At 44.4% G+C, this 12,900-nt stretch overlaps 1 protein-coding gene across 3 annotated transcripts in view; it reads left to right on the top strand.

The window, feature by feature from the left end:
- Positions 1 to 10,143: 10,143 nt before the first annotated feature.
- The window catches only part of LOC116992225 (rap1 GTPase-activating protein 1-like), a 51,590-nt gene continuing 48,833 nt past the window's right edge, over positions 10,144 to 12,900 (top strand). For 2 of the 3 annotated variants that reach the window (XM_033051643.1, XM_033051649.1), the window contains exon 1: positions 10,368 to 10,469. The gene's annotated coding sequence lies outside the window, so the exon portion shown is untranslated. Of the gene's footprint in view, positions 10,314 to 10,367; positions 10,470 to 12,900 lie in introns of those variants that run through there. The other variant, XM_033051644.2, reaches the window with a different exon arrangement.

Here is a 12,900-nt window from a genome sequence, read left to right on the forward strand (position 1 = left end):
TGACAAAAATTTTGGTGGAAACCCGGAAGTGCGGCTAATAGTCGGGTGCGGCTAATATATTAATAATTTTCTGACATTTACAACCCCAGACGTGCCAGCCAGAGTGCCGAGCCAAGCACCGGCCAGTAAAAGCCGGCATTTCGCAATTGTTACAGTGTTACCGTGTCGCCCTGGCTCCCTGCAGGCAGCATGGGGGGCGGGGAGAGAGGCGGGAGAGCTCTCTTCTTCCCTCCTCTGCCGCGGCCCGGTGGCGGGGGGGGAGGGGGGCGCCGCCATTGCCGCGGCCCGGGGAGGAGAGGTGGGGGGGGGGGGGGGGGGCGGGGGGCACCGCCATTGCCGCGGCCCGGGGAGCCGACGGGGGGGGGGCGCCGCCATTGCCGCGGCTCCGGAAGCCGACGGGAGCCCTGCGCAGCCATTGCCGCGGCCCGGGGAGGGGGGGGAAGTGCGCGCTGCCATTGCCACGTCTCGGGGAGCCGGCGGGAGCCCTGCGCCGCCATTGCCGCGGCTCGGGGAGGAGGCGGGGTGCTTTGTCCGCGCCCACCGCCGGCGCCACGGGCGCGGGAAAGCTCCGTCCCCGCCCGCCGCCGCTGCCGTAGGAGCGGGGGAAGCTCCGTCCCTGCCTGCCACCGCGGGGCAGCACTGACCCGGGGTGACCGAGCCCAGTGGCAGCGGCGGCCGGCCCCGAGCGGCAGCACCGGGCTGGGTCACCTGGCCCCGTCAGCGGCCCCTAGCGGGCCGAGCCTGCACAGCCTTAGCTCAGCCAGTAAACCCCGCCCTCCCGCGGTTCTGTTACTAATTGCACGCGGGTCCTCGCTGCGGCTTATATTCGTGTGCGGCTTATCTATGGACAAAAACCGAAATATTTGCCAACACCCAGAGATGCGGCTTATACTCAGTGCGGCTTGTATTCGTGAATTTACTGTATATTCTTGTCCACTGCCTCCTCTGTTCCTCCCTGCATCCTCCAAATATTGTCTTGCTTGATAAAAAAAAAAAAAAAAAAAAAAAAAAAAAAGAGAGAATAGTCTTTTGTCAGAATCATCATTATATGATCCTTTACTTCTCACAGCTGTGTGTGTGCCAGTATGTGACACCCAGAGCTCTCACAAATTTCCAGTCTACACCTGCTTGAGATCCATGGTTATTGACAAAGTCCCTGGGTCCCATTATTATTGATGAAGTCTCCAAGTCTCTGATATATGGTGGTGCTCTTTTTAGTCAGATTCTCCTGCTCATGAAGCTACTCAGCAACAACTTTGACCATCACCAAGACTTCCTAAATTTGTACTTCGGGCACTGTTATGGCATGAACATTTGGCGATATGAAGAAAAGATAAAGGGCCTCCATTGGAGTCAGTGAGCCAGGAGTCTCTCTGAAGAATTCAGAGAGAAATCAGAGTGCAAGGATTGAATTAAAACCTTTGGATGGATTGAAGTATGTTAAGCCACTCACACATAAAGTAGAAGTGTAAGTTTAAGTTTTAAGATTAGTAAGTTTTAGTATGAGCTCTAGTGCTTTTAGTAAGTGAAAGGTTCCGATGCCAGAGCAGAAGTGCGAGTTCTAGTGAAGGCTAAAAAACATACTAGTGTTTTCAGTGGAGGCTCCAGGAACGTAGTTTTAAACATAATGGAACTATAGTAAGAATATTACTTGCATTTTTTAGATAGAACAAGACAGACTATATGCGTAGTTTATACATAACCTGGCGTGCTAAAAAAATAGAATTCTAATAGATTAAAGAGTAGTAGTCCAAGTTTGTGTCTTAGCCTGTTGAGAAGATTCTATACAGGAACATGCATTAGGAAGAGCTGGTGCTTTTTGCCACTGCTTTTTGCCATTGCTTTTTACCATTAGTTTTAACCATTACTTTTACTTTTCTACTTTTGCTTTACTTTACTCGCTGCCACCATCAGCTTCCAGAGAAAAAGACAGGAGTTACCCAACAACATCAGCCCCACTGGGACCTCCGAGAACAGCTTCTACTCCTATATAGAACTTTATACCAAAACCTAGCATAGACTTTAATGTCTATGACTTGCCTTTTGAAATTGATGTACTTCTACAATAAACAATTTTGTAACAACTATTAACTGCTTTGCTCATTTAAAAAAACAACCCAACAAAGTTAGTGCCTGAAAGCACCAAAAGCATAGCCTCACAGGCCTCCATGATGAGAGCTGACTCCTTTGCTGCCTTGGCAATATTATGTTCACCTGCTGTTTTTAAATGATATTTGCAAAGTAGAGGTCAGGGCAGAATGAGGACTGCATGGAGATGAACTGATTTTCAATTTCTTATGAGCACTATAAAGGCCAGATTTTTATTTATGCAAAATCCCTGACAATTGTTTGCTTGTATTGAGGACCACAGCTTTCTGCATGTCTTACTTCTTCTTGCTGCTTTCCTTTTGCAATCCTGCCCTGAAGTGTCATTCCATGGCAGCCCAGCTATGGTGAACTTTCTTAAGCCTGTCTCGCAATTTCTAAAATTCTGAACTTCAAGTACACAATACTGGCAATACAGTATCTACCATGTCAACACACTTCATTACGGGGTTGGAGAAGGCAGAGATATGTTCATTTCCATGCAAAGGCTTGTTTCAGAGATTATTTTTAAGCTCCTATCTTGTATTTTGTTAATTTGGAGGCCAATTACAGTAATTTCACGAATACAAGCCGCACCAATTTGACCAAAATTTTGGTGGAAACCCGGAAGTGCGGCCAATATTCCGGGGCGGCTAATACATTAACAAAATTCTAAAAGCTGCCAACACGGAAGTGAGAGCCCGCGGCAGCCCCAAGCCAAGCTGGAGCCCGGCCGGCCGCGGCAGAGGTGGGAAAGCCTGGCAGAGGCAGGGCCAGCAGTGTGGGGGGTGGGCGGCAGAGTCTGAGCCAGCAGGGCGGGGCAGGGGGGCGGCAGAGCCTGGGCCAGCAGGGCGGGGGAGCCCGGGAGAACTGGGGCAAGCAGTGCAGGGGAGCATGGCAGAAGCAGGAAGGCCGACGGGTGGGGCTGCCTGGCAGCGGGGGAAGCCCAGCAGAATCGGGGCCAGCAGCGTGGGGGAGCCCAGCGGTGCGGGGGCCTGCAGTGCCGGCCAGGGCGAGGAAACGCGGCGGCGGTGCAGACGGGAGGGGGCGGCCGGCGAGCCTGGCGGCGGCGGCAGCCCTGCCGGCCGGGCGAGCGAACGCGGCAGCGGGGCGGTGCTGACGGGAGAGGGGGGCCAGCGAGCCCAGCGGCGGCGGCAGCCCTGCCGGCCGGGCGAGTGAACGCGGCGCGGGGCGGCCGGTGAGCCCGGCGGCGGCGGCAGCCCTGCCGGCAGGGCTAGCAAACACGGCGCGGGGCGGCCGGTGAGCCCGGCGGCGGCAGCCCTGCCGGCTGGGCGAGCGAACGCAGCAGCGGGGCGGTGCTGACGGGAGAGGGGGGCCAGCGAGCCCGGCGGCGGCGGCAGCACCACCCGGCCAGCCCTGCTGAGCCATGGCACTGAGCTGGGCCACCCGGCCCCGTCGGCAACCATGAGCGGGCTGAGCCTGCCTGGCCCCGCCCCGAGCCAGTAAACCCTGCTATGCCGCAATCCTGTTACTAATTGGCCAATTTGTGAAAGCTGCGCACGGATTCTCGCGACGAACGAAAGTGCGGCTAATATTCGGGGTGCGGCTTATCTATTGACAAAGACAGCAACATTGTCGAGGCACCGGAAGTGCGGCTTATAATCCGTGCGGCTTGTATTCGTGAAACTACTGTACTTTTTCTTACAAGTTGTGTTGAAGCTGATAGGTCAAACAAGCAGTGTGGAATTTGGCTGTAAACATGTTTCCAAACAAAAAATAGACAAAATCAATGCTTCTTGTGAATTGTGGCTCCCTGAATGGAGAAGTTTTGGCTAGAAATTGCCATAGTAGGAGGTTTTTGTGGTAGGTCAGTCAGAGACGATGGAAGTGGTACAGTTGGAAGAACATACACAAAATGGTGCAAAAATTAAACCTGACATTCTCCAGACTAACACTGGATGTACACTCTTGAATGGGTTAAAGGAATAAGAAATTACTGTTTTGGGGTCACAGATGAGATACTGGTATTATAAATAACAAGGCTGTGGTTAGGTGATTCCCCACATTTTACATGCCTATGCAAAACTCTTCAGGATGAGAGAGTTATTGTTGCTGATCCTAAACACTCTGGTTTAACTGTTGACCCTTCTGAGTTATCTCCATAGCATTCACACCAAGCCAGCTGGGCTGGTTAGTTGAGCACTAACAAAATGTAAATATTTACTGCCTAACAAATCTAACATCTCTCCTTTTTGTAGAGTCCCATGATTGATTATAGCTCTACCTTCCATTCCGCAAATATATTTACATCAGCAATATAAATACATTTATCAATTCTTAATATTCTTTGAGAAGGAAGTAAAATCTTGCCTTCCTTTCATTACATTTTAGTTTGTGCAGCTCTATTTGCTGTTAAAAGATTGCTGGATTTTCCCTGTTCCTAGTTTTATGTCACCAGAGTGTTGCTGGCATTCTTTATTTCAGGTCTACAATTTATTTTAGAGCACTTGCTTCCTGAGAATGCCTGGATGCTTTTATCTCATGCTGTGCTGGTTTTGGCTGCGGTAGAGTTAATTTTCTTCAGAGTAACTGTGACACATGATGGAGCCCTGCTGTCCTGGGAATGGTTGAACACCTGCTTGCCCATGGAAAGTGGTGAATGATTCCTTGTTTTGCTTTGCTTGTGTATGCAGACTCTTCTTTACCTATTAACTGTCTTTATCTCAACCCATGGGTTTTCTCACTCTTACCCTTTTGATTCTCTCCCACATCCTACCACAGGGAAGTAAGTGAGCCAATTTCATTGCAATTGAAAATATTTTTTGTTATACTGTAGCAGTTCAGCTCCCTGCAGTCTGGGAATTATACTGGATTCTTATTAACCAAAGTGTTCTGTGCAGGCTGATTTTCCAGTGGTGCTTGTCCTCTTAGTGCTATCCAGGCCACTGAGGTGCTTAACAAACTAGCCATGATTTTTTTTTTTTTGGTCATTTAAGTTTTATATGGAAACACTATTTTGTGAGACATATTGTTTGATAGTACTCCAAAATGTTTAGGGGGCGCTTCTCTATAGCAAGTAAACTTGAAGCCGATACACAGAATATACATATGTGATAGATGTATATGTACCTATTTGTCAAAGCAAGTATCAGCTGTTCTCTGCTACCAAACCCTGCTTATTCTCTGTGTGTCCTTATTGATTAACAAATAAATGATCCATTATTTTGTCTCCTAATGCTTTGCATAAACCACGCTTACCAACCACGCTTACCACTTTCCAGGTGGCCTGCTGATGTGTAATAATTGCTAGGTGCTTTCCGATGAAATTCTATTGAGCAATTAATTGTGAACAGTTTTCACGTTGTTTGTTTACTGTCCTGATTCCTGTAAGTAACAATGTCCTTCTCTTGCCCTGACTGGAGAAAGGTGCTGTATCACAGGTGGAAAGGAAGAGGAAAACAAGGAGACTGTTTCTGTAACTGGCACTGACTTCTGACTTCTGATTCAGGTAATCTCAGATCAAATTCCAGTTACTACAAAGCCTTCACCTGTGTCTTTAACTAAATCCTTTTTCACTGCAGGTCTCTCAGAGAAGGTACTCTTTCAGAATGGGGACTGACTTATTTTGTGCCTTGGAAACAGGGCCGAGATTTTCCTGACCTAGCTTACATCCCCCTTCAAAGAAAAGAAAAAAACAAAAGGAAAAAAAAGGAAAGAAAAAAGTTTCACTGAACTGCGAATGTTTCACTGAAACAGATAATTTCACGGTATTCCAGGTGTTGATCATGTCTAAGAAATTGTCAGCACGACCCCCCCGCCTGTATTGGTGCGCCGGGGGTGTAAGCCTTGTCGAGCATCCCTAACACGCTCCGGCACAGCAGCCTGTGGGCGGGCGGGCACACCGCTCCCGCTCCCTTCTCCCGCTCCCTTCTCTTCTCCCGCTCCCGCTCCGCAGTGGATCGTGCCGTCCACACTAATCAGCACCGGCTCCCGTTATTAAAGGGGCCGCCGCAGCGTTCTCATTTCCCAGAGGACGAGGCCCGGGTGTCCCGTCCCCGGCGATTCCGCACTCGTCTGACCTTTGTGCTACAGGCTTTAACCCCTTCTGCGCCTTTCAGAGTTGCAGATGTTTGTGGGGAATAATGCCAGCTGGTCCAGATTATCTGGACAGAAGGAAATTGCAAGCACCTTTATCCCTAATTCTGAAAAAGAAATGTACTTGTCTGATTGCCTTTTCATCCACACATTCCTCTGTTGCCCTCATTTGTATTGCATCCAGTTCTGACCTCCCCTCCTTCTCATCCCATATGTCCTTGTAGCAGCTAGTGCCACAAAAAATCTTTGCCTGTGCTTCCTGTCGTTTTGTTTGGTTTAAGCAGCTATTATTGTCCTTGTTTGAATATAATTTCATTACTGAAAATTGTTAAACTTATTGATCCAACCTAGGCAAAGCCCATATCTTCACCCTTGTGCTCTTCAGCCTTTCCTCAGTCTAATGACTTGCCTCTTTGCGGTCCATCCATCTGTTTTAGCCTGACACTGGTAATTCTTTCACTTCTCTGCCTTGATTTCACATGTAATTCACAGATGCGAACTGGCTTTGTATATTCAGATATCACTGCTTTTGAAAGATTATGCTGAGAGCGTAGAGAGTTTTCCTTTGTTAAAATTATTAGTTAAAGCCTATTATATAGATAATGCAGTACTGTTACAAAGTACGGTCTTTAATTAGAGGCCCTCCCTCATGTAGAGCTCTCCTCACATCTTGTGTTTTCTATCTCCCTGAATCATTCTCTTGTTGAGCCCCTGTGATGTATGTCCGGGGCAAGACTTGCTGGATAATACAAACCCTGATTTTCCAAGTACAGTAATTTCACAATTATAAGCCGCACCATTTTGACTAAAATTTTGGCCCGAACCCAGAAGTGTGGCTTATAAGCAGGTGCATCTTATAATCCTGAAATTGCTGTACTTTCACATATGCCAAGAGAATTTTTACCTGCTGAATGATTACAGAACTTGATTTCTGGGTGGAAACCATCAGTGAAGAATTTCGACTTGGTTATGATCTGATTCACTTAGAACTTGAAGCTCTTACATATTATGCTGAAATTATGAACTTTGAGCTTTTGAACATTTCATGCCATGGATTTTCTAATGCCGCGAATAAAACCATAGAATAAATTAGTATGAAAAGATCTCATTTAGGTCAACTACTGTGCACTAAATGGTCAACTTCAAAGCTAGAAGGTCCTTGTATATATATCTTCTGAAGATCTCCAAGAATGATATTACTCAGTCTCTCTTGGCACTTTTCAGTACTTTTCAGAATCACCTTCATAGCAAGAATAATTTTTTCTTTGAAGATAGCTGAAATTTTTCTTGGTGCAACCTGAATGTTGTCACTTGTCCTTTTGCTGTGCCTATAGTGACGAACCTAGATGTCACTTCTGTAGCGGAGCTGCTTCATCTTTTCTGAATCATGGCCATTCCAGTCATCTCTGGAATTAGCATGCAATCCCATAATTTCCTTCCTAATGAATTTTCTCTGTTGACAAATATCCAAAGTCATACTGTCTAAATCCCCCCAATTCCCCCAATTCATACAGTACTGAGAGACAGATAAACTGATAAATAGTTCTCATATAATTAAGTTTTACTATCAGGTAACTTTGCTCAAAGCTTGGAAGTAAACAGAGTTGTTATCTAAGGGCCCTGCTGAGAGATTGATGCTGCACTGTCACAGGCCAGTTTAAAGTTCAGTTTAAAATTCAGTTGCTTGCCGCCATATTACTTTTCCATCACTGGCCACTTGTTTCTGTCCCCTTCATTGCATCAGCACTGGCATTCAGGATGTCACCTGGACCCACTGGCTGATCCAAGTGGGACTCTCCTGTGTCAGCATGGTATGGAGGCATCTCAAGTTGTTTGTACAACTGTACTGCTGGACTCAGAGCTCTGTTTCATTTTTGTGGTTCTGGATGATAGTGAGAGTTGGTATCTCTACTAACTAGTAGTATCTAGTATCTATCTAGTAGTATCTATCTAGCTTATCCTTAAGTGGAGCAGTGGTAATAACAGGAACCAATATCAGTAATGCACTGTAAAATGTTCAGATAAAAGGTGGCAAGGAAATGGGAAGTGTTAGTATTTATATGGAAATAATTTCTTCTACAGCCTTTGCAAACACACGGGAAGACCCAGTCAGTTTATAATCTAAGGGTGATTTAAAGACTTGTATAAATGGCAGGATGTTATAATTGTATTGATCAGGTTGTGAATAGTACTAATTTTTAATATATGATACTAATAACACTAAATTATATATAGTATATAAATTGTATCTAGTGTATAATACAAATAATACTAAATTATAAGGTATCAAAATAGTCAATTAGTTCTGTATGAGTCTAATTAAAAAAAACAAAACAAGAAAATCCCCATAAATCTATGCTTCTATATCTGTAGGTAGATGCATAGGTATTGATGTTTGCTGTTACTGAAAAGCCAAAAATGACTGCTTTTCCAATTTAGAATGCTGATTTTCCATGAATTTTACCATGTCTTAGTTCTTAGTCTACTTTTCTGAAAATAAAACTTACTCTAGACAGTCTGTCCATGCCTGTATACCATTATTACTTTGTAACCTCCGGAATAGTTATCTTCTACCAAAATTAGGGTATCAAGGTCTCAAAGATAATTTGTTGATTTGACACTATTCTTAAAATTATGTTCTGATAACTTGATACTTATCCCTTTGATAATTATCTCAAAGAGACTTTTTCTCTGTCATCTCAGAGAAAAGATTCCTTTAAATTTTATTAAAACGGTCAACCAAGAAAAGACATCCAAAGGATGGAAAGGTTTCAAGCTGAATCTCATCAAAGATCCAGCACAAGAGAAGGGTCTTGTAAGTGCTCCAGCAGACTCAATTAGAATTCTTGGACCTGGAACAACTGCACAAAACAAATCTTTGGGAAATTTGTTGTTGTTCCCTCTATAGAACTTGGTGGTTCCAATGCTTACATGAAAACAAAAAGGTGATGACTTTTTCTTTGTTTTAAATAAAACATTTCCAGCCTGCAAAATTGTGGAGAAATGCTTGACAAAGTTTGATCTGTAAAGTTTTGAAAACGATAAGATAATTTAAAACAATCACAGTGTCCTCTTACAAAGAGTTGCTGTTTTTCTGGACTTTTTACTCATAACTGCAGTTGCAATACCAATGTTTTCTATTAGGCATTTTATTTTTAATGTAATTTCAGGAAACTTCGCTACTCTGGGGAAAATTCCTGCAAACATTTTTTTCAAAAGATGGAAAAAGTTAAATAGGGCAGAAAAGCCATGGTGACCTACTGTTTGACCACTCTAGTATGGTGGTCGTGGGAAGAATTAACAGAATAAATTACTGTGATGTTTGAGATGACACAGCAGGAGGCTCCCCAGCAAACTGATGTGACTGGGATGATTCAGGGTGAGTTACTCCAGTGCAAAATTGAGCAGTTTATTTGTCCTGGGATTTCAACCCAATTTTGCTGTGAGGCAGATCTAGAACACTTTTCCAGTTGTGGGCAGTAGCCCTCTACAAAGACAAAATGCTTTAAACACCTTGACCTAGGCCTGCCAGAACTCATTTTACCTTTTCCTAAGACTGGTACCATGTAAGAATCCTTTAATTATCTACAAAAATTGTGACTGAAGAATCATTCCAGCCCACAGGTCAGTTTCATGACTCACGATTACCAAATGCATTTACAGAAAGTACCATGTCATCCTGTCCCCTTAAATTATCCTCTCCCAGTGCCTTTCCTGTGGGACTAAATCAGCACTACGTAAACATGTTTCAGATTTTTCCAGTCTTCTACTTTCCCTTTCTACTCTGATCTATACACATGAATTCGCATGACCCAGTTCACTGTCACCAAATAACTGTCATTATAATTGAGAGGACTAGAAAAATGTACTGTTCTCTGGTAAATCTCCCCCCGCGCCCAAAAAAACCCTCCAAAAGCCAAACCACTATAAACCCCTCTTTCATCTTTAAAGGTCATCTCTGCAGGTCTGGGATTAGAAGCACAGGGAGCAGGATGTAGACGTACAGAGCTGCCTGTCTTCCATCTCTGGAGCTGCCAGTCTGTCCCCTTCTGCCAGGGCAAATCTTCTCTGTTGAAGAGCACAACTGCTCCACAGGCTGGCTATTCAATTGACAATGATCTCTAGTTTCAAGTGTGACAGCACGAACCTGCTCGATCTCAATTCAGCTGCAGGTGGGGGCAGCGGAAGAAAAAGGGAGGGAGGGAGGGAGGGAGGGAGAGGGAGGACACTGCAACCTACGTGAATAATTGATAGTGCAAGGAAAGGAGAGCAGCTGGGTTCCCTGTCTCCATCTGCTCACCAGCTGGGGATGAGAGATCCTTGCTCAGGTAGGGGATGAACAGCTTAGCTGCTTTTATTCTCATCTTGCTTGCAATGCCAATTAAAAATATTTTGCATGTAGAAGGAACGGGAGCAAAGATAGGTGGGGGAGGGTTGATCCAGATCTTCTCTGCTGCTTGCGTGGCGTTGTGTAATGGATAGAGTTTGGGGCAGTTTCAGCCTCATCAGGGAAAGTGTGTGTGCTTTTTAAAGACATTGTGCTATTCTGCATTGTGTAGTGAAGCAGTTGCAGAGAGAGAAAGGGAGAGTGGAGGTGGGGAGAGCAGATGTCTGTGTAGGAAATGAAACAAACTAAAGGGATGGAGGGGCATGAGCGAGGGTCTGTCCAGGCTCAAAGGAATCCCACCCTGATTATGTCAGTCCTGGACATAAAATGAGGAGTCCAAGTGCGCTGTGGGAGGTGCTGTCTGTGCACACCCGGTGCTATATTTAGAAGCTGCGTGCATAGATCTGTGGAAACAGCTGATGTGAAAACGTGTGTTTCTGTCTGTGAATGCAGCTATGAGTTTGCGTAATATTGAAGTAAAACTTAAAATAATACAGGTTTTTCCCTGAAGAGTTTACCCTTGAAGAATATACTGCTGTGTTTATGTGATACTGCGCAGCTTCCGTGGAGCTGCTGATGTTCTTGCAATGACTCAATTAACAGAATTGCAGGGACCAGTTTCTGTGTTACAGCTAATACAGACTTTTCCTATTGTGAGCAAGATAAAATGCTAATGAAATGAAACACATGGAAAAAATCTGCTAACAAAAACTAGGAAAATACATAGCAAAAGTTATAGACACCAATTACTGTAATACATATATTAATGTGCCTACAAGGGTACCTGAAAGAACAAAAACTTATATGCCAGTCCTTCAAACACGCAGTAATATAGAATGCATAATGATCCATGTAAGTATGGACACATATAGGGATTAAAATCTGAGACTGTAAGTACATTGAATTAGTCATGTAAGAACACAAATATCAATAGGAGCTGAATCTACTTACTACAACTGAAGGCTTATAATAGGTAATATTTTTGCATCAGCAGGGTAAATAGTAACAATCATTAGCTTGATTGTAAGTTTAGGAACAGAAAACCATCCTGTGATTTGCTTACATGTGATTTATTCATATTGCTATTGGGAAAGAAGGCTAATTAGAACAGTAATTAGGGTATTTAATAATTGTTTGCTGTTTTGCTTATGCATGTTGAGGACTTTGTAGACAACTGGAGTTGCACAGAAGGTTAGGTAAAGCTGTGAGACAGTTAAATGAAAGCTGAGTGTGGTTTTGTATGTGAACAAAGTTGGCTCTCATCTGTAGTGGCAAGCTGCCGAAGAACAAGAATGGCAGAAAGACCTGAGCCTCTCTGTTACGCTTTGCTTTTACCATGGCCAGGCTCGATAGTGCTGCTGCTAATGACCCTGAGATGGGGGAAGGCAGTAGTTACTGCTGGCAGCCCTCTCTAACAGCAAAAAATAATGTCTCTTCCTCCTTCCTAGATGCAGCAGAAATGGCAAGCTTGGCTCTTTGCCTTGGTCCAGCCACATCTCTACTCAGAGATTCAGGTGAATGAGTAAGATGTGCAGAGAACAGTTGCTCTATTCAGTGTCCTGGGCCCATTTGGGAGGCTTTTGAGTTGTAGTGAGGATTTATGAATTGGCTCATTCTCTAGCATCAGATCTTCTGGGGAATTACAGGAGGTAGACAAGAGGAAATGAGTCACCTGGGCTCCATGCAAGTTACTAAAACCAGCAAGTGGACCACTTCTTTGTTCATTCAAAGTTCTGACGTATCTTGATTCCATCCTCCTTACAGTCTCTTTGCCCTCCCAGAGACCCTTGAAGCCACCATAATAATTTCTATACAGGTCATTCAAGAGTAGAATTTATAAGAAGCATTAGGTTGAAAATGGTGCATTCATCCCCAAAACTTTGATGTAACTCCTTGCTCTCTGCATTTTTTCTCCCATCTCTATCTGCTAACTCATATTTTCTGTCTGCATACTGTTTGCACTCTCCCTTTACATCTTTTCCTAGTTCTCTGGCAAATTCTGTCTCTTATTCTGTGTTTCCTGATGTCTCCTTCATTAGTTAGAATAAACCCAGTGTGAGGCTAACACTTGGCGTAAGGTTGTAGCTGCTGCTTTTATAGATCTTGATGTAAAGAGAAAACATGACATCATCCTGTGGAAGGAAACTGAGCATAGGAAAAAATGTGTGTCCAGAAGAACTCTGTGTTCTCATTTAAACACAGGTATATGCATATTCTTGCTATAGCAGATCATGTTCTCATGCTCAGTTTTTTATCAGGAATGACAATCTGTTGATGAGTGAATAGAAACACATGCGGTTAAGGCATCTGTGACTCCTGAATATTGGGCTTCCCTAGTTTACACATTGCATCAATGAGCTATTTCATAAGAA

Source organism: Catharus ustulatus, chromosome 2 (genome assembly GCF_009819885.2).
Source record: "Catharus ustulatus isolate bCatUst1 chromosome 2, bCatUst1.pri.v2, whole genome shotgun sequence".
Taxonomy (NCBI): domain Eukaryota; kingdom Metazoa; phylum Chordata; class Aves; order Passeriformes; family Turdidae; genus Catharus; species Catharus ustulatus.